The sequence below is a fragment of the Saccopteryx bilineata genome, chromosome 9 (genome assembly GCF_036850765.1).
Source record: "Saccopteryx bilineata isolate mSacBil1 chromosome 9, mSacBil1_pri_phased_curated, whole genome shotgun sequence".
Taxonomy (NCBI): domain Eukaryota; kingdom Metazoa; phylum Chordata; class Mammalia; order Chiroptera; family Emballonuridae; genus Saccopteryx; species Saccopteryx bilineata.
In genome coordinates, this window is record NC_089498.1 from 28,255,639 (window position 1) to 28,283,466 (window position 27,828).

Genomic DNA, 27,828 nt, shown 5'->3' on the forward strand with positions numbered 1-27,828 from the left:
CTGCTGAGAACTCCGTTTCTCAGAAAGAAGCCTCGGCGCCACCGGCCTGAGCCGACAGCATTCAGGAAGGGCTGGGCTCTCCTGGCACATTTAAAATGATGGCGTGACAGAGCGAGTTCGCGGTGCCTGCGTGTTTCTCCGCGAGGTTCCCCGTCAAGGGGGCTCCTAAGAGTTAAGTCGAGCAGCGTCATCTGGCTCAGAGCAAACGCCGACATGATTTGTGTAGGTAGCGCTGTTCATCACAGTTGGCAGGAGCTTTACGCTTGGATCCTGCACCCAGGTGGCCGCACAGGGGAGGCAGGCAGCCTCTGGAAACCGGTTTCCTGGGCTCACTGACGATTAGAAGGCCGCCGTGGAGGAGTTTAGGAGCAGGGGCTCGGAGTTCCGCCTGAAGGGGGAGATTCCAAAGTGAGCAGGAACCGAGACTGTGCCGCCCCTCCAGGGCGTGGGTGCCATTTAGTTCCTCTCAGTGCTGGAAGGGGACTTGGTGGAATTGATTTGGCAAAAGGTTAATGCGTTGTTATGGCTGCCAGTTGGCCGATTGAATTGCTAGTAATTGGGGCAAGGGAAGCATTTAATCTGGTGCACTGAGTACTGGCCCACCAGCGCCAGTGTCTTGCTTCAGCAGCTTCTCAGTTTGTGTGTCTGTGTGTATGTGCTTGTGTGTGTGTGTGTGTGTCTGGGCATGCACACATATGTTCGTGGCTCCAATCTGCTCCTGTTTTATGCCTCTTACCCTCCACTATTGTACAAGGGCTTGTTATGACCCTCCTCTGCCTGCTTACCTGCCCCATCCCCAGCCCCCAGAGAAAATACAAGTTTAGGAGCCCCTGCTCCTAAACTCCTCAACAGCGGCCTTCTAATCGTCAGTGAGCCCAGGAAACCGGTTACCAGAAATACAAGTGAATGATATATTTTTCTTCTGTGTCACCTTATTGTAAAACTGTGCAAACGCAGGCCTTTCTAGTTTACAGACTAGGGCTCTCCTAAGTGGGATGCACCCATGATGGTCCACCTGGGCAGAGGTCAATAAACTACAGCCTAGCACTTATTTTTATAAATAAAGTTTTATTGGAACGCAGCCACAACCCCTTGTTTAGGCATCACCTAGGCCCGCACTCACCTTTCAGAGGCAGAGGTGAATGGTTGCAGCAAAGACCAGCTAGCCCCCAAAGCCCGCAATATTTACTGCGGCCTCTTAACGGAAAACATTTCTGACTCCTTAGGGTTGCCAGACTTAGCAAATAAAAATACAGGATTCCCATTTAAATTTGTATATCAGATAAGCAATGACTTCTTTATTTAGCAAAAATGTATCCCAGACTTAACTAGGCAACCTGTTTTTCTTCTTAAAATCTGGTACCCTCTGACCTCTGTACTGGACTATTATAGAAAGGGAACATTGCAGCTTCTGTTTACTTTTATTTTTTTTTTATCTCAGCCCATTCCCATTCCTATTCCCATTTCTGTGCATATTTTATATCACACTGAGCAGTATATAGTCATTCGTAGATAAGTAAATGAACAACTGCTGAGAGAATGCTCCCAATTGTATTTTACTGGGAGTCACATAGGACCAAAGCAGTTTGGAGGCCTCTGGGAGAGCAGGAAGTACTCTGACTCAGGTGAGCAGTGAGGGTTTCCAGTGTGACCTCTGGCGATGTGAGGCTGGAGGGAAGGATGCAGATTCCAGCTCTTGACTGTGACCAAGGGTGCAAATGGATGGAATAATTTGTTCCTAGACAGGTGTCGGTGAAAACTTGCTGGATGTTTGTATCTAGAGTGTCGGCCAGAGCCCAGTAGGTGCTACAAATGCTCTCCTTCCTTCTGCTGGAGCGAAAATCATTCTCTAGGGAATGGAAAGTATTGAGGATCCCTAGAGCGCCGCGAGCAACCTTCCCTGGGAGTGGGCCTTCCCTCCTGGGCACTGGGCTCGCTACTCCGGTGACTCACCCGCGGTGATTCAACTGTTTGTGTCTGGAGGCTCAGAGCACTCGGCCCTGTGGTTTCATTTCACATGGGGTTTGGTGACACAGTTTTGTTTTCACTTTGGGTTTATCGTGTGACTTTCCATCCTTCATCTCTTTTGTATCTGCTGTTCCTGCGAAGCTCTGCGGGGTTTCGTTTGAAATTGTCCAGTGAACAGTCACCACAAAGGCTGCCATGGTTCAATTCACTGTGGCTCCTCAGCATGGTGTCCAGTCAGGCAGTGGGCACTTTCTGCGTGTCTCAAATAGAGGAAGGAGAGGGCCCCAGCTTCTGGGAAAACAGAAAGGCTCCCCTCAGTTTCTCCCAGGAACATCCCCCTCCCAACACACACAGTCCACACCATCACTCAGAGTTCACGATCAGGAAGTGAACTGAACCAGCCCCTGAAAGAAACACCCACCTTTCTCCTTGGAGGAGACACTGAAGCATCTTTCTCTTGAAGTCTGAAAGGCTTCCTTGCAAAACAGCACAGCACGTCAGTCCCTGATTCTTCTCTGTTCCCAGGACTGGGTGAAGGCTGGCAGAGGAGGACCACCATCCCTGGCCAGGAGAGCACAGGGTGTCTCATCTCTGTGGGTGGGAGCTGACAGTCAGTGCGTTGAGGAGAGGAACACTGGCCCTATTTGTCCCTCAAAGGCCAGACGACTCATCTTCTGCCATCAAAGAAAAGGCAACAGTGTTTTCTACCATTCATTCATTCATTCACCAAATTTCCCTGGGGACCTCTTCCACATCATGCCCTGAACTGCACACAGGAGACACCAACATGGTTGACACTCAGTAGCCAGCCTCAAAGAGCATCATTTACAGGAGAAATCAAACAAGTAAGAGATGTTTGTAAGGTGGTGCGATGAGTGTCGCGTGCAGGGAAGCATTGTGTCCTGTCAGAGCCACTCACTATAAAGCAGTGTTTGACGCCGATGAGAAGGTGGTCCTTGAACTGGCCTTGGAGGCCTCAGTAGGAGTTTGCTAGAAGGAGAAGGGGCTAGGAGAAGGCCGTAATAAGTAGAAGGAACAGGACTTTCAAAGTTCACAGTCTCAAGACTGCAAGATGTGTCTGAGAAGCTGCACATGTTTTTTGGTTTGTAGTTACCCGTTTGAATAGTTGCGTGGGCCTTGTATGCAGAGGAGGCAGGAAAGGACAAGCTTAGGAAGGGATTAAGGGCCGCCCTACATTTCTATTGCCTGAAAACCGTGAGGAAAATATGAATTACATTGGAGATACAAAAGTAACACTGGTTTGTTGGCCTGAAAAACTCACATGGTGTGACTTGACTAAAGAGTCATCAGGTAAGCCAAAAAGAACAAAACTCACATTTTTCTCAAAGCTTTAACAGCCCCCAGCTTCCTGCCACATTAAGTCTTAATTTCTGTACCTGATACTCACAGCCTGCCCTGGTCCGACTCCATCCTGAGGTCTGACTTCCCCAACGCCTGCTCCCCAGTACATACCATTGATTTGGAGCCGGCCAGTGATACTGGCCACTTGCATTTTATTGATGAATAACTTGGAGTCCTGGGAGGTTAAAGAACTTACCTAAGGAGACAGAGCCAGTTCCGAGTAGAGTTTGGACTTGAACCTGTATCTCTCTGTCAAAGCCAGAGTCCTTTCAGCCAGGCTCTTTCCTGGAAGGACTCAGCCTAATGGCACCTGATCAGTTCCTGTTGGTGAACTGATTGATTGCAGTCAAATCTTTTAGCAAGCTTTTGGCTGAGCTGGGCACCTCCCCCACTCCCTCCACCACCGCCTCCCAAAGCCTGAGTTTCCAAGGCTTCGTGCCATGGGTACTTGGCTTTGAGAAAAATGAGCGTAGTTTTCATTCTTGCTGCCAGTCTCCCCGTGTATCGTGGCCATTATTCCCTGCCCGCTCACAGCCGAGCTGGGTGCTAGCACACACAGCCCAGAGGGGCCTTGTTTTAATGTTTAGTGTTTGGGGGCCACTGCTTAGAGAGGGCTTTATAGGAATATTCTTCCTTTGCCTCTTTTTCTTGGATCTGCTTGGAAATGTAACAATTTAAAAGGCCTTCTTGGCTGGAGGAGTTTTTATTGTAAACATAAAATGTTTCATTGAAACATTAAACGTTTTACAGCTGTTTTTCAGCACGTAAATTTTCATAGACACTCACCCCCTTACTGCCACACCCTCCTCATATATTTCTCCTTCTTCTTCTTCTTTTTTTTTCCCCCTCAGATATTTCCAAGACAAGAGTGGAGAGTGAAATAGGACTAGGTTACAGATAAAATATAATGGGGAACGTAGGTCATCCAGTTTGGAAAAGCACATTGTATTTGAACACAATGAGGAATGTCATGTGTCAGAACCCGGCCAAGGAAAGCAGATACTCCCGGCTGTGTTCGGCCTTGACTTGAGCCACTGTGAGGCCAAACCCTGCGCCAGGCCGAGGAGGCTACTGGAAAGATCTGAAATGTGTCTCCTCTCCCAACCAGAGTTAGAGAAGGGCTGACTGGGATTTGCTGAAGGGCATCCTTCTGATTGGATGATCTGTGGGTGGTTAGGCTACTCCTCAAAGCATTATCCTGTAGAAAGCTGACTTAGTTTGGTCCAAAATAGGGCAGGATGAGGCTGATGCTGAGAGACCCGGGGAAGAGTGTATGGAGTCATAGTGGTCAGCAATCTGCTAAGCTTTGACCCTGGTGGGCACTCTGATCCCTGGGGAATGCATAGCCAGTTTCCAGTGGACCATCAATAGCACAGGCTCTTTGGCTCTGCTAAACTCCATGATGGGAGTACCATATAGGATAGCCCTTGCCATGGCCTTGTGGTGGGGAGGGTGAACTTCCTCCATCCTGGAGTTTTGGCATTGAACACGTGATTTTCTTCTACCCATGAGGTGTATTACCCAATGTGATAGGGGCAGAGTCTTGAAATGTGCTTGTGTGATTGGATTAGTCCCCTTACACTTCTCTCATGGCTAGTGCGCTGCAGCTTGGATCGCAGAATGAGATACATTAAGCAAGCCTGACCTTGACCTACAGCTGGGAGATAAGTTCTGCTGAGCCCAGTCAACACCAGCCAAGTCCCAACCAACCTATAGATTACTGGGTGGGAGAAATAAATATTTGTTCTTGTGTATCATTGAACTTCTGAGTTTGCTACTACTTATGCAGCAGGGTTGTTTCAGTAAATGACAAATATACCTCTGACCTCCAACCAATGGCTTCTTGTTTCACTTAGTATAAAAATCCACATTCCCTACCAGAGCCTACAGGTAAGTGCACTACAGGTCTGAGTTGCTGCCCTCCCTCAGACTTCATTTCACACCACACGCAGTCTCAGCCAGTGCTCTCCAGCCATTCTGGTCTTCATTCCCTTCCTTGGACACACAAAGCCTATACCTGTCTCAGGGCCTTTATACACTTGGCCCCTTTTGCCTGGAAAGAGTCATGGCTGGCTCTTTCTCATCTTCCTGACCCAGTTCAAATATCACTTCATCAGAGACCTACCCAGACTACCCTCTCTAAATATAAATAAAAACAATAACAGTAATCATTATTTTATCATTTATTTAAGTGCTCATTCCATGCCAGACTATGTTCTTAGCATCTCATCACAGCCCTGTGTGCGAGGTTCCTAGTCCCCCTGTGGTACAGAGGAGATGCTGAGGCTCAGAGAAGCTCACCAAGTTGTCTCAGTTGCCCAGAGAGTAGATGGCAGAGCGGGAACCAGACCCTGCCCCTCCCCACTCACTCTGTTTTCTTTGGAGCACTTACCACTCTCTGAATCTGTGCATTGTTTCCTCCTCTGCTGTCTCCCTCCTTCCCTGGAGCGGAGCCCCTGAGCCTGTATGGTGCACAGGGGAGGCCCTGTGCTGTAGTGGCAGAGTGTAGACGACTCTCCATGCTGGACCTCTAACTCCATCCTAGTTCTGTCCCCAGTTTGCTCTGTGCTGAGGATAAATGGCAGCCCTTCTGTCACCCTCAGTTTCCCCACCTTCCTTGAGCTCTCGTTGTCCATCTGAAACTGGATATCCCGTGGTTCTCACAGACCTTGACACTGAAATGACACTCCTTCGGGGCAGTCCTGGTCCCCAGTGGCCCGGGAAACTTCAAGTGATCTGCAGCAGAGAGTGCTGAACTAGGCCCGAGGGTTCCGCCGACCCTCGAGGATAACAGGAGAGTTCCCTGCCTGTCACACAGTTCATTTCTCCACAGACTCAGCTATTCCCCCTCCTGGAATGGATTCATTCATTAGTCTACCTGTGACTTGGGTACGTGTTGAATTCTCAAGGTACAAAGTTCACCAGACCTTGAGCAGAGTGACGACTCAATGCATATTTGATAAATGAATGAATGAAGGGATCTCGTCTACACTCTACAAACAGCTAATCACAAATGTCTGTAAAATAGCCCCAAAGACTATGTGAAAATAATTACTGTGGAAATGCGTAACTCTTTTCAGGCAGTCATTCAGTATTTGTATCTGCACTGTTGACTGGGCATTCCTTCATGTCACGCTCTGGGGAGGTAGTTAAATAAAATAGGAGAAGCTTAACTCAGCCGCGCTGGCTGTAAAGTTCACCTTTTGGTTCCCTCCCACCAGCTTCATCAGGGTCTTGATCCATCTTCACAACAGGCCTACACGTTACCGTCAGAGACCCCGGCTCTAATTACAGTGCAGCCTCGATCAACAAGCCCTAACCGGTGCGCAGATGGCAGCTGCAGAGACCACTGGGCACAGATAGGATTCAACAGGGGAGATTAGGGAAGGTGCTTATTTGAGGTGCTGTCAGGGCCCGTGGCAAAAGGTTCCCTTGGGCTTGAGGAGTGCTCTCCGCAGTTATTTTTCATGCACGCTCGGATTACACCGCTCGGTGATATTACATCTGCATGCACCTTGCCCTCCGACACGACAAACACGAATGCTGCCAAAATCCTTGTAAAGCCGTATATCTTAAGTAGGAAGGAGCATCTTTGGGGGGAGGTGAATTGATTTGCAAAGCAGCCTGACACACAGTCTCCTATTTCTCCTTGCAATCAAATAATTCATCTTTCTACCCCTAGAGCCACAGTGAAATTCGAACCTGGACAAAACCAGGGACTATTTGTAGCAGTGGGATCAGATAAATTGGCCAAGTGTATTCTAAAAGTATCAATGGCTGATCACACAGCCAGGGTTAGGCCTTGTGGAGAGAGGGGACCAAGGCTGTGCTGGGCTGGCCCTCCATGACTCAGGGCTCCCTGAATGGGTTAGCAGATATAAAACAGCAATGCTGTTGTGGATTAGCCGCTGTTTGTTGCCATGTATCATATATAGATTACCTTTATATCCTTATAACCACCTGCAACACAGGTAGTGGTCCCATTTTACAGACGGGGAAACAGAACCCCAGAGAAGTTAAAGCCCGTCCTACATAGAGAAAAAGGACAAAAGGGATTTTTAAGAGAGTTAAAATTAAAGAACATGGGAAGGTTTAAAAATTCTACAAAGACTGTTATATTAAAATTACAATTTCAATTAAAAAAAAAAAAAGACCAAAAGCACTCAAACTCAGGCTTTGGATTCTGATAGTCGAATATTAAATCATAATGAAATATTTAATGTTTTGGGGTTACCCTTAACCTGAGGACTATGTACAGTAGTTAAGAATGTATTTATCAATACATATTCATTTTAGTGAATTCAATTTAGAAATAAAGGTGGGGAATACGCATACAGATAATAATGGAGCGTGAATAAGGCTAGAGGAAGTATTTTCTGGTCTAGTTGAGAAATAGCTAAGAAGGGAAGATTACAGATCTTAAAATAGGTGTAATATATTATATATCTGTGAAAATGGGCCAAACAGATTGCCTCCATTAAAGTCGCATTGGATGTTCAACTCTCGGGTTACCTGGAACGCAACTGTACTTCCTATATTTAACCAGGCTTTTTATAAACCGTTCCTCTTCACACCTCAAACTGACAGCCACATCCTGGGTGGTTATTTAATACCAAGTTTGACTTTCTTCACTTTGAGGGTCCTCAAAATAGACAGAAGACCAGAAAGTAGCTTTTTAAAACTCTTGTGCTGTTTACACGTGAAGCGCTTTCCCCGCGGAGTGACTCTGAGCAGCCCTGGTTTTCTTTCCCACTTTCCAATTGTAAATAGACAATCATGGGCCAAATACAAGAGAAATAAGACAGCATATGGGAAGCATTTCAAAAGTCCTTTCCACCTCTTGAAAAAAAAAAAAAAAAAAAGAAGAGAAAAAATAATACAAGAGAAAAATGAGCAGTTCCTCTATGAACCTGGAAGTGTCCGTCAAGTTCCGCCGCTGCCTTATCCAGAGCAGAGGGGAGGCCCTGGCCCAGTGCCGGTAGGTGACCCTTTAATCCTTGTGCAGGGCTTCAGTTCATCTGAAAGACAGAAAAGCCAAACACAAAATCCCCCCCCCCCGCTGTTCTGTTACTCCTGAGAGCTGTGAGAAGTGGGTGTCACCACGACTCCTAGCTGTGTGACCGGAAAAGAAAATTCCCCTTGGGACAAGGAGGTGCCAGCTGGCTTACAAAAATGGAGGAAAGAACAGTGCTGTTTCAAAGACCGACACCATACCATCTTCCAACATAGATTTAAAGTAAGGCAAGAAGGAATAGTCCGATACATGTAAAAGACAATTAGACATATTTATGTATGTTTTGAATAACCTTTCAGAAACCAATTAGAATAAAAAATGAGATGCATATACCAGGGACATAGATAAATTATTTATGTCCACCAGCATTAAATTGAACTGAGTTTCCTGGGAGTCTAAAACTAAGAACTGTCATTAACCAATAAAAAAAAAAGAATAAATGTATACTAACAAACCATTATCCTGGAACGTAATTCTAAGAATTTATTAGGTAGACCCTTGTTTATTTATTTAAAAAGAAAAAGACTCAGGTAATGATACATTAATTTAGAATGGAGTTTGCTAAAGGTCAGAATATTCTTCTGTCATCTTCTGTCAGTCGTGCACATCTTATATGCCTGAGTGAAAAGAGTGTGTATTAGACTATACATCAAGGAAACCACTTGTGCAAAGAGTAAAAAAATATGTAGACCCAGTCTATTACCAACATTATTACATTCTTGATTGGAAAAGGGGAGGAAGGAAAGGAAGTGAAGAAAAGGGGAAGGGGAAGGGGAGGGGGAAGGAAAAAGGGGAGGGGTGGGGAGGGGAGGGAAGGGAAGGGAAGGGTCTGCTGTAGCACCTTTGAAGAAAATCAGCATTAAAAGAAAGGAGGAGGAGGAGGAAAGAGGGCAATGATTCCACTCAAAGTCAACACATTCTGACTGATTAATTTAACAGATTAAATCTTTCTGATCAGTTATCTCAATTCACGGAAGACAAGCCCTCCATCTCTTGTACATTATCTGCTATTGAGGGATTCACTTAGACACGTCACTGAACATATACCTTTAAGTGGTTGAGTGGCATTGGCATGAAATCTTGGTAAATATCATTTAGTCTTTTTTATATCTGTTGCAGCATATCAGATTAAAACAAGACTTTTTCTAATAAAATTTAGCCAACAAGCTCAGCAGATTTTTAATTCCACTCCTAAATCATGGTGAAAATCTGTAAGATAAACATATTTGTATTTGTCTTCCCACGATAATAGCCATCTTAATATACATTTATGGAGTACTTACTATGTGCTAAGGGCTTTATATGCATTGTTATGGTTAATCTTCACCAAAACTTGATAGAATAAGTGGTATCTAATAAATTCAACCATGTAATTGTCGAGGTGACCTGATAAACTGGCCTGGATCACTGGTCAGGAATTCTAAGTGTCCAGCTTCCTTATCCAAATCTGTCCTGTCCCTAGGTTGCTACCTGGGACAACTGCACACTGCAACTTAACTATCAGTGGGCAGGATCCTGGGTCCTTTGGTTGTCTGCTTCTTCCAGGAGAAGGGCAATGACTCCATGAATCCTCTGGGCTTCTCATTTCATCAGCCAGATGCAGAGAAAATGAGTAGGGAGACTACTGGGCTCCATCCACCTCTACTTTCCAAGAGTCTTTACAACTGTCCTTGTCCCAGCAAGTTGTTATTGTAGAATTTTAAAACTGTCAGAAAGCATAGAATCAGAGGGACTTTTCCAAGGCCACATGGCTCATCAGTGACAGAGACAGAGGAAGTCTTTCTAATGCAATCCAACTTATCCATGTCAAGCAGAGAGATAGGCCAAGGAGGACGGTTATTGAATTATCACTAACGTGAACCCTTGTAATTACTCTCATAATTTTCTTTAGGCATTCCCACAGGGCACTGTGAAGCATTATTAGATTGTGATTATAAAGGGATTGGCCCAGGCATTTCTCTTTTGCTGGGGGGCAGCTCTTTCTCTGCGGGACTTGGCCTCTGGACGAACCATCTTCTTGAATTGCACTGGCTGGAGATGAAGCTCGAGAACACTTCCTTTCCCCCTCTTGTGGCCTTCCTTCCCCTCTAAGTCACTGACGGGAGTGCAGTGAATCTTCAGGAAGAAGACATCACTGACTTCAGAAAGCCTGAGGTCAATGGCAAGTTAGCAAGTACCCACGGTCATCCCTCCTGACTGGATGGATAAGTGCATGACGAGGTCATGAAGACTTCCTAGAGGAGTATTTTGAACATGTTGGCCCAGAGTATGAAAGCCAGAATTCTCACTGCACACACCAACTTCATTCTCCTCCCTTTTTGGAGTTCATGCTCTTAAGGTTCTTCTCTCCAAATAAGTGGTATTTATTAAAAATTAATTTCTTATATGTCAACAAGTTTTACTGCCTTTGAATTTCTTTTTTTGAAAGCAGCTTTCCTTGCATTCCTTTTATCATCCCCCCGATTTATTGAAACTTAATTGACAAATAAATTGTATATATTTAATGTATACAACATGATGATTTGATATATGTACACATTGTGAAATGATCACAACAATCAGTTTAATAGACACATTCATCACCTCACAGTAACCTTTTCTTTGTATCTGAGAGAGAAAGCTGAAGATCTACTCTACTCGCAGATTTCAAGTATCTGTACAGTATTTCTAACTGTAGTCCCCATACAGAACTTAATCATCTTATAACTGAAACTTTAGGCCCTTTGACCAATGTCTCCCCTTTCGCCCCAGCCCCCAGCCCCTGACAACCACCAACCACCATTCTACCCTCTTTCCTGTGAGTTCAGTTTTTTTTCTTCCTTCCTTCCCTCCCCCTACCTCCTTCTCTCCCTCCTTGACTCCCCCCCTTCCTCCCTCTCTCTCTCTTTCTATCTTTCCCTTTCTCTCTCTCTCTCTCTTTCTCTTTCTTTTCCTTCCTTCCATTTCTTTTTCTTTTTTTTTTCTTCGTTTCCACATGTAAGTGATACCATACAGCATTTGTTTTTCTCTGCTGGCTCGTTTCACTTATGAATGTTTTAATTATGTCCAAAAACATGGAAGCTGGGCGTTTTAATTAGTGAGCACAGCCTGATAAATGCACTGTTTGGCTTATGTTTTTTGAAATAGAGGAAAGTAGATCTTGACCCTCATGCCCAGGGCCGCTGAACTTGGCAGCGTGAATGAGAAGATCCGTGAGGGCCTTTCTTGTAGAGCTGAATGAACATGACCGGGAGCTTCTCTGATGCAACCAGGGGGTGATGACTTGCTCATGGTCTGTGCTGTGCCTGGCAGGGTCCCTTGCCTGCTCCGGTGATCTCGCTGTGCCCAGGGAAGGGCACCACTCACCATTTATACTATCAAAGAGTACACAAGCATAAAGGAAGACTCTTCTTGAAGGACTTCATCCGAGGAGTTTGAGAAGAGAGTCTTAGACACTTGCAGAAGGTGACAAAGAATGCTGTGGGTGGCCCACAACTCTGGGCGTGGGTAAAGCAGGACTTGTCACTGTTCTCTTGGAACATGGTCTTCTTATACTGGGATGATGGGGCCATGTGGTGCCATCATTTTAAGACTGTATGATGACATGGAAAGAGCAAGAATGTTCTCAGCCAGTACCCACTACTGGCTATACTGGTGTTAGAATAGCAAATACTTGCACACTATTTGATAAATAGTCCTGCCCCAAGCCCCTTGGGTGGGCACATACCGCTGGGATTCCGGGGTGATTCATCACCTGCGGGAGTAAGGGCTACTGTCTGGGAAGGGAGAGCCTCCAGGACCGTGCTCCCTGCATGCAGAGTAGTCAGTGCCGACTGCTTAGTGCCTCCAGTGTCTTCCCTGATAAAGGGCGAAGGAATAATTGCCAAAACATACCTGGTTCCAGTCCCACCTCCTCCTTTTAATAGTGTTGGGACCACAAGTTACCTCCTGCGTCTTTCTGCTTCTGTATACTCGGCACATTAATAATCATTACAACATCATGGATTGTTCTCAGGTCTAAATGATGAGAAAAACACAGGCCAAGAATAACAGCTTTCTCTGGCATGTTGTAGGTCTGTAAGAAATGGTAGCTTTGAAGTTGTATGACAAAATCCCCCTGAGAGGAGAAGGCCTCACTCATGGACCTGGTATGACAAGTCTCAGGACTCCCTGTCCCGTCTTCTGCCTTGAAAGCCGCACACATGCTTCTTTTCCCGTGGGCCGCACGGCAGACAGTGGCGGTGGAGATGTCGTTTTTGTGGACAATTCCATTCACTCTTGGGACTCAGTTGATTTCATGGAGATGTGGAACAAATTAAATGGAATAAAATGAGCCGCTGTGGGAGTGACAACGAAGGCAGTTGAGAAAGGACAGGACTCCATAGGACTCGGACATAATTCAGGAAGCTGTGAAGTTTACTTAGTCTGGAATTCTAAAAAAAGATTAGTTAAGCAATAGTTTACCTTAGACCATTACAAGATGGACTGTAGCCAAAACAGGCTGTCAAACTCAAGAGAGAAGTTGGGGAAGGGATTATTTTTTAGTATTCTGAGAAACCTTTAATAGTTTTGCACTATAGAGTGAATGAGTAAATTTTATAATTTACAACACTCCCTCAGTTTCATTCTGTGCGTTAATTCATTCTTCAATTCAGCTACATGTAAACAGCTACTGTGCCTAGATTTAAGGTAATGGACCAGGAATCAACTATAAGCTAAGAAATGTGGGCCCCAATCAGCGATCTTCAGTTCTTTATGGTCTTCTATATGCGATAGTGTTGACTTGTGTAACTAATAAGATATTGCAGAAATCACAGTATGTGACTTCTGAGGCTAGGCCATCAAAGATATTGACGTTTCTGCCTTACTGACTGTTAGAGACGCCAGCCGCCATATTGTGAGGATGCTCAAGCAGCCATATAAAGAGCAACCAAGGGCTTTTGCCAGTCACCATGTGAGTGAGCCATCGTAGAAGCTGATTCCCCTAGTCAAGCCTTCAGATGACTGCCGTGCCTCCTATAATCTTGACTTTGAACTATAGTACATTTGAGACCCTGAGCCAAAATGACAAGGTTAAGCTCCTTCCCAGATGAATATCTGATCCACAGAACGTTTGAGCTAATAAGTGCTTTTAATACTGTGGTTCCAGCCCACTTAGTTTTTGAGTCATCTGTTATACAGCAGTAAATAATAATACAGTTGAAAAACAAAATGTTTAGCTGCTCGTTCAGAGTTTAAACTCTTGACTATTTATTTAACACTACTTAGTTCCAACTGAATGAAAAGTGAATTAAGAATCATATCTTCCTCCTCGAAAAAAAAAATTTAACAGTAGGGTTTGCTTTGGTAAATGTCACCTCATTGGCCTCCTTCCATTGCTTCCAGACCTCTCCCCTCATCTGTCTGCGGTGTGATATGTTAATGCCGGGACACCATCCAGCACCATGCTTGCATGAGCTGCTTGGGACTACAGAATTTTACAAAGAGGTAGAGTTGAACCATTGAACAAATAATTGGATGAGTCATTTAAGAAAGTTGTATTATAAATGTTTAAGTTTACTTCAGAGTATATGATTCTCAGATGCACCGCCTATCCCGATGACTCTGGGGTGTCACTGTTGTGAGGTGTGAAGGGTGGCTGTGAGGACAGAAGGATCCAGCAACAGGAGACGTAAACGCACCCCATGGAGAAGGGTATGATGTCAGTCCCTGTGGCAACCCTGGAAGCCTTCTTCATGCCTTTTCCACGCCCTCCCCGATGCCAGCCCGGTGGCTGGTCTTTAACTTGTTTCATGAAAGAAATCCTAAAGAGCTGTGTAGCCGCCACAGCCCCGCACACAGCTGACCCTCTGCTGAAATGGTCAGGGCGCCCCCTTTCAAACCTCTGTCAGTCTCTCTCCACCTTCACAATGCTCCCCATTATTATTTAATTAACATTTAAAACATTTAAGATCTAATTAATATTAAAACTTATCTTTAAATCAATTCATACTTTCACTAACTATGTTTTAAAAAAGGACATTTTTCTAACACCACCCTAAAGGGAAACTGAATATGATTTGTCAAAAAAATAAAAATAAAAAATAGATAAGGATAAAACTACATAACCTTAAAAATAGAGCAACATTATTAATTTTGAGTAGATGTTATTACCAGGGAAGATTCTAAGCCCAGTATTGTCTCCCCTTCATGGAAATGCAAGACTAGCAACTGGCAAAGAGGTTATAAAGATAAACTAAAACCTAGGTTCTTCTTGAGCAGAGGACTAAATAAGAGAGATGAACTATCTCACCAAAGGTATTTACCGTGGGGGTCGGTGGGCAGCGATCATCATCCATATTTTCTAGGCACAGGTACTGTCTCAGAACTGAAGCAGGCTTCCCCTGAGCGTCTTTCAGTTTGCAATGCCAGAATCTTGTGACTTATCAACACCGTTCCGAGTGCCACCTCCATGGGGCTGGGTGGCAGAGACACTTGGCCACAGGTGGTTTCTTCTCTGCTTGTACTTCCCTGTTGTACAGCAGGGAGGTTAAGAACTCTGGCTTTGAGTCCGGTCCCATCGCCTCACCTCACTGTGTGATCCTGAGGAAGTTAATCGGCATCTCTGAGTCCACTGGTAAATGGAAATGATTATACTCTCATCAGGTTCTTGTGAGGGTCAAGGGCAATGATGTATGTAAGACATTAGCATTGGCTGAAAAGACGATGTCTCAGTTGCATCTTGGCATCGCTATTTGAAGATTCTGTGTTCAAGCTTTTGGAGACAAGAGGATCTTCTTCCCAGGGTGACATTTTCTTTAAAAATAGAGGGGGAGGGGAGAAAACGTCCTCTGCAGACAAAACCCAGGGCCACACTTTATGTGTGTCTCATTCCAGTTCCTACTGTCTCTGGATAGAATTAAACCTGCTCTTCACATTGAAGGGGGTCACTATATTCCTACTCTTGACTTGAAATGGTGCAGATAGTATATGGTCGTCCTGGCCGATCTGAGGGCCTTGTTCACTGAGGCCAAGAATGACGCTCAGTGGTGATTAAGAAGATTTGTGAAGTGTTAGAATAAGTTAGTCAACTGGGAACCCGTACCGTGTAAAGTGCCAGTGTATTTTGAAGATGGGCATGACAGGGAGATAAGAAAGTGTCCTGCTTGATGAGAAATGAATCCCTAAGTATACACTGACTGTCCCTAGAGAGCCAGACAAGGTACAGAAAATGTTCTCCTCTGTTCCCATCAGACAGGATCTCTTTCTCTGTTCTCCTCTTTCTGTTTCCTCTTCCTTCACTGCCATCGTGGTGAACTAAGCCAATGGAAGTTTGGCTTCAGGTTTTGTTTCCAAGTGTCTTCCATGGCGTATCATCCTGGAGTCGTGGGTGGAACCAGATCACACCTCAGACACTAATCGAGGTCCCCACTGAACCCTTACCACTAACCATCTACAGAATTCCCCTTCTGTGGGCAAGGACAAGGAAACTCGGAGAAGTTCAGTCACATGCCCACAGTCATCCATTTGGAAGAGGCAAGGCTGAAATTTGAACCTGAGACTACATATGCTAGTCTCATTAGTTTTGTATTTCTGCTGTAACAACGTATTCCAAACTTAGTGGCTTGAAACAATGCAAATGTATTGCCTTACAATTCTGGAGGTCACACGTCTGAAATGAGTCTGACGAAGCTCAGATCAAGACATTGGCCAGACTGGTTTACTCTGGAGGCTTCGGGGGAGCATCCACTGCTTCCGTTTTGCAGCTTCTAGAGGCTGTTGGCGTTTTTTGACTCATGGCCATATCCCTCCAATCTCTGTCTCCATCCTCACATGTCCTTCTCTGACTCTGACCCTCCTAACTCTATAAAGACCCTTGTAATTACATTGGACCCACCAGAATAATTCAGGTTAATCTTTGCATCTCAAGATCCTTAACATTATCACATCTGCAAAGTCCCTATTACTGTATAAGGTGTCAGTTTTTACATTCTGAGGATTAAGACATGGACATCTTTGGGGGGGGGCATTATTCAGCTTAACACACCCCTTCCGATCTCACAGTCGGGGGGGTTGCCCACAATGGACTGGGGGTTTTGTGCATCCATCTCTCTTCTGAGAATGTCCTCTGTCTTTGGCCAAAAGCCGATATCTGGGATGCAGGGCTAGACAGCTGGTCTCAAACTCCAACTTCCAGGGAATGAACTTGGCCTGGCATGGGACGTGAGACTTTCTGAGTCTTGGTACTTCACATGACAGGCTAATATCAGTGTAGGGTTATTTCTTGTTCTGCTCTCATAACAGTTAATACATTTTCTGTTCCATTCCCAAAAGATTTTTGACTGTTTATTACATCATCAACTGAGAGGTTAACAGGCTATCTTTCCAGACGCAGTTTGCAGTGGGCCATTAGTAAAACAGGTCAGAAAGAACAGCCTTCAGAGAAGTTTCATCTGCTTATCTTTATTAATCTCTTTGTATTTTTTTGGCCCATTTCCCCACAAATGTAAAAGACAGTGCGTTTTCACGGAGAACTCTTTAGTGTTTAGGTTTGTCATTTAGTTTTGTTGACTTGCCTAGCTCTCTCTTGGCTTCCAGACCAGCATACATGCCTCCTGTTACCAGGGGAAATTTGCATCGGCTCACCAGTGGTTGGCCCGTTGCTTCTCTTCCCCGCTCCCCTCCTCCAGTAGTTTCTCTGTGGTTTGTGCTGGGCTTGTAGGCCTTGACCTCAACACTCTCGCTGGGGTAGGTGCGATTGGTTTCTCTGGGACAGCTGACACGCTTGGGTCCCTTGTGACGTCCTGGTGGCCCCTGTTCAGTCTGAAAAGAAATGCTAATTGTCTTCTTAGGTTGTAGAGATCTGGATTATGCCACCACACGCTCATCTTCAAAATCCCACATTCCTTGTTGAATTTAGGTACCGACCCCAGTGATTTGAGGAGAAAGATTACACTGGGGAACAATGTTTTTTTTTTTATCATTTTCTGTTACATGAGGTTTTAGAATTGTTTTTGTATATTTCTGCATCCCTGATTCCAAATCTGAAATTCGTTTTTTGGTGCATGCTCTAGTCTGTGCAATTTTAATTTCTTTTTGTTACAGTTAACGGCATGTATTGGTTTTTAAAATGGAGTTAAAGAGCAATGACTCTTGGATTGAACATAATAACCACAAGGCAATTAATGTTTTACAAACATCACTTTTATATAATTGTAGTTGTTTTTAAAAATAAAAATTTATTATCTGATAAAAACACCCTCTTATTTTGTTTTAAGATTGAATCGTGGCTTCTTTGAGTCGGCGTAAATGTAAGAATAGTCCTGACACCTTCTGTTATTTATGTGGCTGTTACACACTTCAACGTCAAAGGCGCAATATTTCATCATTTGTGACACATGCATATGTTGCCTATTTTCAAGTTCCCCTTGGCAATTAAGACAAGAATTGGGCTCCTCATATTGTGTGTCATAATTGTGAGGAAATGCTTCGTGACTGGACAAAAGGAAAACGCATGGGAATACCTTTTGGTATTCCCATACCAAAGGTTTGGCGTGAACCTAAGGACCACAGCAGTGACTGTTATTTCTGTCTGATCCATACAAAGGGCATCGGCAAGAAAAAAACGGCATATGGTCGCATATCCTAATATTCCTTCAGCAATATGACCTATCCCACACTCTGAGACACTTCTGGTTCCAGTTTTCAATGGTTTTATTTCTTATAAGGATGAAGAAAGTGAACATGGTGATCAAGTGTATTTTGATAAGATGCATGAGGGAATGGTTGTAGAATCTGAAGGGTCTTCTTCTGATGCCAAGCAGTCATTAACCCCTCAGCAGTTTAGCCAACCCAAATTGAATGACTTAGTAAAAATGACATAAAAATTGCCCTAAACTTTCTGAAGTATGAGGAGCATAACTGGATCATTTGTGTGGATCTTAAAATGGTAAATTTCCTGCTAGGGCAACAGAGAGGTTTCACGAAGTATCCTTGCTTTCTGTGTTTGTGGGACAGCCGAGCTTGGGAGACACACTGTACACAGAAGGAGTGGCCGAAACGTGAAGCTCTGGAAGTAGGGATGCAAAATATTGTGAATGAACTTATAGTTAATCGAGGCAGGATCATTTTCCCCCCACTTCACATCAAACTTGGCTTAATGAAGCAGTTTCTTCACGCTTTTAATAGAGAAAGTGATGCTTTCAACATATTATTTCTCCTTTTCCTGCCTTGTCTTTCGAGAAGATAAAAGCAGGTGTATTCGATGGACCTCAAATTCAAACCCTCATATGTGATGAAGAATTTTCCAGGAAGATGAATAAGGAGGAGAAAGCAGCATGGCAGTCTTTTGTGGCAGTTACAAAGAACTTCCTTGGCAACAAAAAAGCAGAAAACTATGAACTTCTGGTTCAAAGGATGCTGTTGGCTTTCTATGACATTGGATGTAACATGAGTGTTAAGATTCACTTTCTGAACAGTCACTTTGATAAGTTTCCCGAAAATCTTTGAGCTGTTAGTGATGAGCAGACTACTGCTGGAGCATCAAATGAGATTGTCCTCAACAAGTACACAAACGCAAGAGCTACAAATGCAATTTTTTTGCCTGAATAGAATTTAAATAAGTTTTGCGCAAATTTTATGATTACAATAAGTGTTTTAATATGTTCTATTTCAAAATTGTAGACAAATTCTGATGCAACCATATCTTTTAGTGTATTAGTGTATTTACTTCATTATATAAATTATATTTTCACAAAGATGATGCCCAAGAAGACATTCTGCTTTATGTTAAAATAAATGTTGAAAATTTTACAATAAGATGAAAACCTCAAATTTTGAATTGCAAAAAAAACTATAGCTTACAGAGAAAAACTAATGTCAGATTTGAGATCAGCACACTCGAGTTAGGTAAGAACAAGTATTTTTGTGGATGCAACAAAAATTTTGTTCCCCAGTGTTATTGAAGACAAATCAGGGAGGGAAATCATACAATAGAGGTAGCCCACGGGAGGCTAACTTAAAAGGAGGCCATTATTGCCATACTTCCATGTGTATGTGTGTGTGTGCGCGCGTGTGCGTGTGTGTGCGCGCGTGTGTACACGATATAAAGAAGGCAAAAGACAGTCACGGAAAGGTTTCAGAAACCTTATAAGGAGGATGATTCAACAAATAACTCTTAAGAAAATTTGTCAGATTAAAGAAATATTACTTCTATTTGGCATGAAATCTGTGCTGGCCTTTTCACTTACGTTGATGTGACTTAATCCCCTAGCAACCTGGAAGGGAGGTCTGGTTGTTGCCATTACATAGATCAGGGCTCTGAAACCAGATGCAGTGAACTCATTTGTCCACAATCACCGAGTCAGGAACTTTTTCAGCAGAGAGCCTGAGGCAGCTCCATCACTGGACTCTACCCTTGTATAATCCCCCTGCTATTCCAGCCTGGTCCATGGACCACCCATCTCAGCGTCCCCCGGGAATGTTTTGAAAACACAGAATCTACGTCCATCCCCAGATGTGCTGTGTCGGAATAGCACTTTAACAAAATCTCCAGGTGACTCATGTGCACGTTACGGTTTGAGACACTCTGGCTGTGTTGTGAAGTCAGCATTGAACATTCCCTCTGTGCTCAACCTCTGGTGAGGCTGCCCAGACAATAAGACCCAGTCCCTGTCATGAGAAACCGAGAGCATCAGGCTGCAGACCACCAACCCCCTGTGGGGACAGCGGGGCAGTAATAACGGTAGTCCAGGGTGTTCCGAGAGCACCAAGGAGGGCGATTTACCAGGAAGACTAGCTGTTGGGGCTTATTTCTAACTTGAGTGGGAGGCAGTAAGTCACTGTGGTTAAGGAGAGAAGCTCTGGATTCCTACTGTCTGGTTTCAAGTCCTGGTTCTAGTACTTCTCAGCTGTGTGATGTGGGACAAGTTGCTTAACCTCTCTGGGCCTCAGTTTTTGTATCAGTTTCTATACCTGTACAACAAGCAAGTACTAGTATGGTTTTAGAGAATCATTATAGTAGCTACTTTTTGTGCATATTCAGTGAGATTATATTTTAAGGATTGACCCACGACCTCACACTCAGCTTAGTAAATGTCATTTATTCTTGAAGACTGACTATACGACAAACAATAATAAAAGGCCAGGAAAGATTTTGTAAGCAAAATAGCCAGATGAACAATGTAGCTCTTCAAATGCATCAGTGGGACTGAGTGACATCTGGGAAACATGTATTCCATCAAAGCAGGTATCTCCCGAGCACATACTCTGTGCCTAGCGCTCTTCTAGGCTCTGAGAATACAAAGCTGAATTACGAAACAGTTCGTACACTTGAAGCCCTCACAGTCAGAGCCAAAAGGCCATTATTGGTCATCTGACATCAGTCATATGTTCATTACAAAGCTACATATTTCCCTCTAAATATTGCTATAGCTGTATCCCATCAGTTTTGACAGGGTGTATTTTCATTCTTACTTACTCAAAAATATGTTCTAATTTCCTGTGGGATTTTTTTTCTTTGACACTCATATGTTTATTGTAGTTATTTACTCATTTCTCTTTACCCTAGCCAATACTCACTAAATACCTGCTGTCCGCCAGGCACGAGCCTAGGTATAGTTTTGGACCTCAAGGAGTTCAAAGCCCAAAGAGGCATCCACCATCTATTTGGGGGAGATAGACTTGAACACATATTCTATATAGAGCACAAGAGGGCTCTGTTTCAAGTCTTTCAAGCCCAGGCTCTTTGACTACTTAGGTATTTTTCTGTTTGCTGCTTTGGAGGCAAAGCCTATCTAATCACCACTAGCGCAGTGCCCTGCACATAGTAGATACATAGTAAGCATTTGTTGAACAAAATTGTCCGTTGGTCCCTATGCATGTTGTCTTGGTTCATCTGATTTTGAATTTCTTCAAATTCAGTGAAGATCTAGCTGGGTTGTCTTTGTTAGCACAGTGGAGCCGCCTCTCTTCTGTTTAACTGTCCTGCAAAGCTTTTGGCAGATCCACATAGAACTGTGCGGACCCCGGCACCCCAAGACTCTTGTCTGTTTCCTTTACCACCGCGGAGCCAGGGAAGCCTGTCCCGCCCTCCGCCATCCCTCCGCTGCGGGCTGGGATACGTGTTTGGGCCTCTGCCCAGATCGTGCCTGGAGTGGCACCAGCTGCACAGGATACACGAAACACTTGCTCGGAGGGATCCAGAAGTGGAGATCTGAGTAGGATCAGCTGGTGCTCCAGGATAAAAACCGTTTCACCATCTTTGCAGAAAATTCACTGCGCTTCCCCTGCGCTCAGCAGTTTGTGGAGTGCCATATTGTCCTCAGTCTTCTGGCCCTCGCCCAGTGGTCGGCACACCGCGGCTCGCGAGCCACATGCGGCTCTTTGGCCTCTTGAGCGTGGCTCTTCCACAAAATACCATGTGTGGGCGATACCTCGATAAAAATTGTACCTACCTATATAGTTTAAAAAATTTGGCTCTCAAAAGAAATTTTAATCGTTGTACTGTTGATATTTGGCTCTGTTGACTGATGAGTGTGCCGACCACCGCCTTAGCCTGTTTTGGAATGTGGCCAAGTGTGGTTAAATAGCTCCCATTCGTGCCAGAAAGAGTTGTTTCGGAGGTGAGCTGGGGCCACCCCCAGTCCAGCCAGCACTGCCTTCCAGGCAGCACATCAGCACTTGGCAAGAGCTGATTCCCCCGGAGCCTGAAGCGAGGTGCCCACTCCACCAGCCCCACTTGGTGGGCGTTCTTATCTTCTCGGTGGAGGAGAATCCATTGTTTTGGGGGGGGTGTCTCTTCTGGGAGTGGGTCTGGAGGGTCACAACTGTTTCCATCCAAACCAGTGACCTGCTTCACCATAAACTGCATCCTCTTCTTTCTGGCTCTGGTGTTGACATTCTTTCCTTTCATCCTTCACCCATTTACCAAACCACATGTGCATGGGTTCAAATCCCAGAGTGGGTTCAAAAACCATGCTGCCCGTTTTGATTCCTGATACCCCCACATTACCTATGATAATCTTGGACCAGTTGATTGAATCTGTCTAAGCCTCAGTTTGCTCATCTGCCAAATGGGTGCAAGACTAATACGGCCCTCCTGAATTTGTGAGGATACAATGAAGGGATGCCTGCCAAGTGCTTAACCTAGTGTCAGGAAGTGGTAAACATTCTACCCCTGTCTGATCTCTTGCCATTGTTGCTCATAGCAGAGATTCACTGGGCTTACTACGGGTATAGCAGTGTTCTTAAAGAATTCACTTTCAAAACACGGTGGTTAAGTATCTAAGTTGTGCCTTTAAGGCATGGATATTTGCTTACTGAGATTTATAAACACTGAAAGTTTAAGAGTTTGATCACAGCAAAGAAGAGCTTTTATGAATTCACCATGGCAGTTGCACCAGGGAGGGATCAGCATGGAAAGAGACCAAGGGCAAAAATAACCACCTCTGCAGAAGACACCGTCCCACTATCCCACGCTTCACCGGGATGGGGAAGCCGAAGGGAATAGGGAGGACACGCTGAGGTGAGGTGCATCATGGGGTAGAAAGTTACCTGGCTTGGGTGCTGCTGGGTTGTAAGTAATGACAGATGATTGGGGTTCCAGTGCTTGAAAGTATGACTAAAGCCAAGAGCCCCTCCTGGGGGAGGGGTGTCCAGCTGGAGAAATGCACTTCCACACAGGAAAGGTTAACAGAGCATAGTTACTAGGGGCCCTGGGCAGTTCCAAGCAGGTGAAACAGAGCTAGTGCTCTCTGGTCAGAGATCTGGGAGTCTTGCAGCCTGGACCAGGCTAGGAGGACCAATTGGAAGGAGCATCTCAGAGGCACTTAGAAAACCCCTTAGAATAAGGGCTTGGGTTTCCCAGCAGTACAACCCTAAGGACACCTGAGCAGGCCTCAGAATGGCCTGGTGAGTTATGAAAACACTGATATGCAGAAGGGGCCCAGGAATTTGCATTTCCAGCACACTCCTGGCTGAGGCTGAGCTGCTGGTCCAGTGGAGCACACTCTGGGTAGAGCCCTGACCACCACAGCCCCCTTGACTGCTCCTGCCAGGCCCACACAAGCGGGTGGTGCTGCGGCCTCACCTGGACCAGCTGAGCTGCAGAGACCCTGCCTGGCTGGCCTCCTGCCTGGTGTGCCTACCCGTCTTTCTAGACTTTTTTATTTCTATTTTGCACAGAGCTCTCTTGGCTGGTCACCAGCTGGGGATACTATTTTCTGGGTTTTGTTCAGACCTTTCACCTCTCCAGGACTTGTCATTTTAAGCCCTTCCTTTCTGGGTGACAACTGTGGCTGAGAGGTTGCATGCAAAGGCGCATAGGCCCCCCACCCACCACATCCCTGGCGGTTTGGCGGATGGCTGCTGGCTGGGTCAGGCCCCATGTGCCAGATGCAGGAGACTAGACAGGCTGCATGTCTTGCCCTACGCTAGTTCCAACCTATTCTAAGAAGGCTAGTTCCAAGGCTCTTCCAAAAAGGACTCCGTCAGGTAAACTTGAATCGCCCGGGACTGGCGGAAAGCCCTCGTCTTCTTCATCCCTCTCAGATATTTGCCAGTGTTATTAAAATGTGCAGAGGCCTCGTCAGAGAGCTGTCTCTAGACTCGGAGATGGGAAATCTAATCAATGAAGTTTTGGTTAGAGCTGTTCGTAAAATGAGGATCGACGAACCCAGAACAAGAGCCTGCCAAGCTCTTCTATGAGACAGTCCATGGATTTTAGTGCCCGCGTGTGGCATCCATTTATTTTAGTTGTGGTAAACTAGACATAATATAATATTTATCATTTAAACCATGGGTGAGGGTACAAGTCAGTGATGTCAGCTTCATTCACAGTGTTGTAGAACCATTTTCTATACCTCAAGCTTTTTCGTCATCTCAAACACAAACTGTACTCCATCGAAAAATAACTCCTCCTTCCCTACTCCCTGCAGCCCCTGGTAACATCTCTACTACCTGCTTCTCTGACTTGCCTAGTCAAGGTATCTCATGTGAGTGGAGTCATACAATGAGTACCCTTCGGGGGGTCACTTTATTTCCCTACACGAAATGTTTTCAAGGTCTTTTCATGTGACAGCACGTGTCAAAACGGCATCCCTTTTTATGATGACCGAATGCGATTTCATTAAATGTACACACCAGTTTGTTTCTCTGCCCCTTTCTTAGTGGACACTTAGATCACTTCCACCTTTTGGCCATTGTGAATCATGCTGTTATGGACATTAATGTACAAATATCTGTTTGCCTCTGTGTTTTCAGTCCTTTAGGGTGTAGAGCTATGAGTGAAATCGCTGTGTCATATGGTAATTGTAGGTTTAACCTTTTGAGAGAAACTGCCAAATGCTTTCCATAGTGGTTGCACCATTTTACATTCCCACCGGCAGTTCATTCTCCACATCCTCACCAACACTTGTTAGTTTCCATGTTTGTGTTTCTTATTATAACTATCCTAGCAGACACAAAGTGAAATGTGACCTCATTGTGATTTTGATTGGCATTTCCGTAATGACTAATGATGTCTGGTATCTTACTGGACATATTTGTACATCCTCCGGAGAAAGTGACATCCACTTTGACACTCAGATGCCTTTTCGCTCTTGCCTTACTTGGCTCATGGCTGTCTTCCAGCACCATGCATTTCAGCTGTGCTAATTTCTTCTAGCGCTGCTCAGAAGTTGAGCTAAAAAGAAAACAGTAATTAAAATAGACAGTTGCTTTGAACATTGTGATGCTGGTATTAAATACCTGTGCGCTCTTTCATTAGCTCTATTATATTCTTATTATGCGTTTTACTCGGTAATCGTAATTCATGGCTTTGGGATTTTGTGGCTTTCTTCCGGGTTTAGTTTGTAAGCAGACAAGGGTGGCCGGCATGACTGCGCAAAAACGGGACCATAGGCAGAAAAACGGTGGAAGGAGCATGACATTGTAAGCAAACCGAAAAATGATAGATGAGTCAAAAGGAAAACAAAATCCTTTAGGGCTTTCTAACCTCCAAATAGTTTTTCTTTCTACTTTTCTGAGGTTATGAAATTAACTCAGTAGCTGGGAGTGCAGTTCATCACTCTAATTGCTGAGCATTTTAATGATCATGCACATTTTATGCTTTCGTGAAATGCTCATTTCACAGCCTACTGGTAGGCCTTTTTGTAGAATGGGAAAGTGAACGTTCACACCAGAAATTAGGTGCTGGCCCAGACAGGGCTTTCCAATCAAAGGGAAGGGAGAGCAGGCCCGCCGCCATCATCGTCCCTGCCCCTCGGGAAGCTGGCTGCGCCGCGGGGCGGACGGGGCAGGCCGTTTCCATTCTCGTCTGATCATCAAAATAAAAACAAGCACCAGAAGGCCCAGGTTTGGTCCGAAGATGCTTTCTTCCTTCTTTCTGCCTCTGCTCATGTTGTTGTTGTTAATTTTCTTCAAGAGAGTCACAGGCAGGCCCTGACTTAGGCTGTGGCACTAGATAGTGAGGTGTATGGATGCTCTAAACAGCTGGAGGAAAGAGAAAATGGAAGTCAGGTAAGGGCTTCAAGGAGATGAACGAACGATGGTTTCATGAGTGTTTACTGCGTGCCAGGCGCTGTTACAGACCATGGAATGCCACATGGCGTTGAGGTCACCATCCATTCATTCCTTCATCCATCCTCGTTCTGTTCTTACACTTCTTCTCTGTTCTTTCCTCCTTCTTCCCTCCCTTCTTACCTACCTATCTACCAGCCAAGATATATCAAGTGCCTGTAACATGTCAAACGCATGGTAGTAGACAAGGTGGCAAACATAAGCACAGCCTTTAGTGAATTAGTGAACACAGCAAAGTCTTTGCTTGCGTTCTGTTTCTGTGTCAGTTGAGATCAATCAGGAGACAGAAAGTACACAGTGGTTTTAACAGGGAAAGTTTAATATAAAGATTTATTAACTATAGTAGGTATTATTGGCTACCAAGGGAATATTCTGTTCCCTGCTCCCAGGATTAGCATCCAGCTGGCCATGGTCGTTTGGGTAGCAAAGTTTTCACTGAGGCCACCTGCAGATGGGGCTCTCTGGAAATCTGTCCTTCATGGTGCCAGGGAAGGCCGTCTATGGGAGGTGACCTACCATGGAAGTTACTGGAAATCAACCAGTGGGGGTGGGGTTGTTGAGAAGCTGTCCTGAGTGTGTGATGGGAATTGGGGTCGTTACAAGGCGATGGTGTATGACAGGAGTAATCTGCCCAGAGGGGGGTGCCCTCTGAAACACGGAACCCACTCCTCCAGCGCCCTCTACTGGTGAAACCTAATATACCCTGTGGTGAGCAGGACCCGTTCCTTGGTCTCAAGCAGGGCAGTGATTGATATATCAGGGTTTGGTGCTGAGAGGTCATCTACTGAAGACTAGCACAGACACTAATAAGTGCTACAGGAAAACAAGTGAGTGGTCAGGATAAGGAGTGTTAGGTGTGCTGTTTTATAAAGAATGTTAAGGGAAGGCCTCTCTGGAAAGCTGATGTTTGACCAGAGGAAGTGATGAGCTGGTGGCAGAGCATCCCAGATGGTAGGCAAGCAGGTGCAAAGGCCCTGAGGTTGGGGCTGGTTTGGGATGTGTGGAGAACAGCAAGGAAGCTGGCTGAAGCATGGTGAGTAAGAGTGAAGGGATGAGAGGGAGCCAGAGCATTAGCATTTGATCAGAGCATGCCTGCTCAGAGGGATGTCTTGGGCAGTCTTGCACTTCAAAAGGGTCACTCTGGCTGCTCTCCCGGGAGTAGACTGGGGAGGGTTGGGCCTGGTGAGGGCTGAAGCAGAGACCCCAGTGAGGAAGTTACGGCAGTAATCCCAGAGACAGGTGACGGTGGCATTGGTGAGAGAGGTAGCAATGACAGTGCCGGAAGTGCCAGAGGCTGTTGCAGATCAAGAACAGCTTTCCTGGTAGATGGGAAGTGGAATGGGGAGAGAGCAAGGACTCCAGGTGTTTGTAAGATATTGGCCCCGAGTGACCAAGTGAATGTTACTCTACCGAAAGGTTTGAAGAACCTCACTGCCCAACATTCATATACATTCAAACAGGGTTAGCATTCTGTTTGGGGTGAAGAAAGAGTTTTGAAAATAGAGGTGATGGTCACATAACATGATGAATGTAATTAATGCCACTGAAGTGTGCCCTTAAAAAGTGTTATAATGGCAAATTTAATATATGATGTAACCTAATATAATATACCACAATTTAAAAGTCTACAAAAATAGTATTACGCAAATTATATTATTTTTTTCTCAGGCATCTTATCAAGGGATTAATAGCGTGCTTGTGTCTCCTCACTGGTGATGCTAATCTTGACCACTTGGTCAGCGCGCTGTCTGCTGGGCCCTCCTCTTAAAGTCGCTCTCTTTCCTTCTGTTACGTAATAAATGCTTTGGAGGAGATTTTACAAAACAAACAAACAAAAGTGATGACTATTATTATTACCACCAAGGCTACTGCCAGCTCATTCCAGGCTTCCAGCAGCTGGGACTTAGGGGTGTTTTAGCCCAGGTCCCCAGTGGGAAACCAAGGCACAA

At 44.9% G+C, this 27,828-nt stretch overlaps 1 protein-coding gene across 2 annotated transcripts in view; it reads left to right on the plus strand.

The window, feature by feature from the left end:
• The window catches only part of WWOX (WW domain containing oxidoreductase), a 1,016,165-nt gene that overhangs the window by 574,033 nt on the left and 414,304 nt on the right, over positions 1–27,828 (plus strand). The window lies entirely within an intron of this gene.